Here is a 3,694-nt window from a genome sequence, read left to right as displayed (position 1 = left end):
AGCGGAAGCGGCAGTGTGAAGCCCTCCTTGTGTGAAGACCGACGAGTGTAAAGACTTCAACTCTTCCCAGTGCAACTCCTCCCGAGCAAGGACCCCGGCAAGGCACTTGAGTATCATCTTCCTTTTCATTATTTGTGTTCGGCTCTAATTCTTATCTGGCCTTTTCTCTGATCTGTATTCCCCATGTGCTTTCAAATCTCAACTATAACTACTAGCACTCGTAAATCACGCTCCGTACGCACGAGACGCCGTAATCCTAATAATTTGCGCTATATCCTAACATCCTCTGCTACTTTACTCTTTATTCCAATTGGTCTCTGGAATTGCCAGTCGGCTGTAAACAAAGCAGACTTTATTTCATCTATTGGGACTCATTCTCAGCTCAGCCTCATGGCCCTAACTGAGACCTGGATCAAACCAGAGGACACTGCCACTCCTGCAGCCCTCTCAAGCAATTATACTTTTTCACACACTCCTCGGCCTATTGGGAGGGGTGGGGGTACTGGTTTGCTTATCTCAAATGATTGGAAATTTGATCCATTACCGTCTCTACCGGCCAATTCATTTGAATCGCACTCAATCACTATTACTCACCCTGTTAAAATCCATGTGGTAGTGGTCTATTGTCCTCCAGGTCACCTCGGTAACTTTGTGGAGGAGTTGGATGTGTTACTTTCTACCTTCCCTGAGGATGGCACTCCACTGATTCTGCTTGGCGACTTCAACATCCATCTTGATAAACACCTAGCTGCAGACTTCAGCACTCTACTGACTTCATTTGACCTTAAGTTAGTATCTACTACAGCTACTCACAGATCAGGTAACCAATTAGACCTGGTCTACACACGCAACTGCTCCACGGACAACACTTTAGTTACTCCATTACACACCTCAGACCACTTTCTCATCACTCTTAACCTCATACTGACTCCTGATACAACACGCACTCCTACACAGATTACCTTTCGGCGTAATCTACGCTCACTCTCTCCCTCTGGCCTATCCACTATGGTATCATCTTCACTCCCTCCACCTGCTCAGTTCTCAGCACTGGACACTAACAGTGCTACCGACACACTTTGCTCCACTCTAACATCCTCCTTAGACAGTTTTTGCCCCCTTTCATCCAGACCAGCCCGCCCCACCCCATCTGCCCCCTGGCTGTCTGAAGTTCTCTGTGAACATCGCTCTGGACTCAGGGCGGCAGAGAGGAAATGGCATCAATCTAAAAACAATACTGACCTTGCCTTTTATCAGTCTCTTCTCTCTTCTTTCTCTACAAATGTCTCCACTGCTAAAACAACATACTACCACAACAAAATCAACAAATGCTCTGACTCTCGCCAACTCTTTAAAACATTCTCCTCTCTCCTTTGTCCACCTCCTCCCCCTCCTTCATCAACTCTTACAGCTTATGATTTTGCATCATTTTTACCAACAAAACAGCTCTCATTAGCAAACAGTTCTCCTCATCACTAACTGACACGCACATCTCAACAAACTAACATGAACACGCTTCCATCCTTCTCTCCACTCTCCGAGGCAGATATTTCTAAACTCATCCTTTCCAATCACCCTACTACCTGTCCACTTGATCCTATTCCCACTCACCTTCTTCAGGCTATTTCTTCTTCAATCACTCCTGCACTCACTCACATTGTCAACACTTCTCTTCACACGGGCATCTTTCCCACAGCATTTAAGCAGGCTCGGGTAACCCCACTGCTTAAGAAACCCTCTCTGAATCCAGCACTTTTAGAAAACTACCGACCGGTATCCCTTCTGCCTTTCATTGCAAAGACCCTTGAGCGAGTTGTGTTCAATCAACTCTCTATGTTTCTTGAACGGGACAACCTCCTAGACAACAACCAATACGGCTTCAAAAGCGGCCATTCGACTGAGACTGCCCTGCTCTCAGTAACTGAGGCACTGAGACTGGCAAAAGCAGCTTCCAAATCCTCAGTGCTCATTCTGCTGGATCTGTCTGCTGCTTTTGACACAGTTAACCACCAGATCCTCCTGTCAACACTTAAGAGGACGGGGATCTCAGGATCTGCTCTCCAGTGGTTCAGGTCTTACCTCTCTGGTAGGTCCTACAGGGTGTCATGGAGAGGTGTAGTGTCTAAGTCTCATAATCTAGCTACTGGGGTTCCACAGGGCTCAGTCCTTGGACCACTTCTCTTCTCCATCTACATGTCATCATTAGGTTCTGTCATTCAGAAACACGGCTTCTCCTATCACTGCTATGTGGATGACACTCAACTCTACTTCTCATTTCAACCAGATGATCCTACAGTCAATGTTCGTATCGCTGCCTGTCTGACAGACATTTCTGACTGGATGAAAGAGCATCATCTTAAACTCAATCTTGCAAAGACAGAATTACTTGTTTTCTCAACCAACCCAGCACTTCATCAAAATTTCTCCATTCAGCTTGGTTCATCGACCATAACTCCATCAAGGACAGCAAGAAACCTTGGAGTTGTGATTGATGACCAGTTAAACTTCACTGACCACATTACTGCAACAGCCCGGTCCTGCAGATTTGCTTTATACAACATTAGAAAGATTAGACCCTTCCTATCAGAACAGGCTGCACAACTCCTGGTTCAAGCTCTTGTTCTCTCCAGACTGGATTATTGTAATGCTCTTCTGGCTGGGCTTCCAGCATGCACTATCAAACCCTTGCAGCTGATCCAGAATGCAGCGGCGAGAGTGGTCTTTAATGAGCCGAAGAGAGCGCATGTTACGCCTCTCTTCATCAAACTGCACTGGTTGCCAATGGCTGCTCGCATCAAATTCAAGGCACTAGTTATCGCCTACAAAACAACCTCTGGCTCTGCACCAATATACCTAAATTCACTTGCTCAGACTTACACACCCTCCAGAAGCTTGCATTCTGCGAGCGAGCGGCGCCTCGTGGTTCCATCCCAAAGAGGCATGAAATCGCTCTCACGGACATTTTCCTGGACCGTTCCTACCTGGTGGAATGACCTGCCGATCTCAATTCGTGCTGCCGAGTCTGTAGCCATTCTTAAAAAACATCTTAAGACACATCTTTTCCATTTGCACTTGACCAATACAGTATAGCACTTACTGATCACCACAGCAACGACCAAAAGCGCACACTCCTGGACGTCTCTCATCCGGGTTTGTGCCTTCAGGCGGGTATGTTACATAGTTATCATAACTATCAGAATCCAGTGTTCTGTATATTGCGTACGTGAGTTTTTGTTGTAGATGGCTATTGCTGCGCGTTTAGCTAGAATACAAAACCAACCCATTGGGCCACTGAATCTGCATTAACGACAACAGCTGGGGCAACAGCCTTAGTCCTAATGGGTTGTAGCTATCTTAGCTATCAAAATCCAGTGTTCGGCACTTTGCGGACGTGAGTTTTTGTTGTAGATGTCTGTCTTTAAAAAAAATAAAAATAAATAATTGTTGTGTATTGTGCTAATTAATTGAGATTTCTTACAGCTCTTACAGGTTTTTGGCCTTGTCTGTTCCGTTGCTTCTATTACTCTCCCCTTTTTTGTAAGTCGCTTTGGATAAAAGCGTCTGCTAAATGATTAAATGTAAATGTAAATGAAACATGCCAAATAGTGCTATTTTCATGATTTATCAAATTTTGTATGTGGTTCAAATACAATAATATTTTGAGTTTCTATTTAAACAAATTTCCTTCATTGTA

Source organism: Pseudorasbora parva, chromosome 1 (assembly GCF_024679245.1).
Source record: "Pseudorasbora parva isolate DD20220531a chromosome 1, ASM2467924v1, whole genome shotgun sequence".
NCBI lineage: Eukaryota > Metazoa > Chordata > Actinopteri > Cypriniformes > Gobionidae > Pseudorasbora > Pseudorasbora parva.
The sequence above is the reverse complement of the archived record's forward strand: the minus strand, read 5'-3'. Positions refer to the sequence as shown.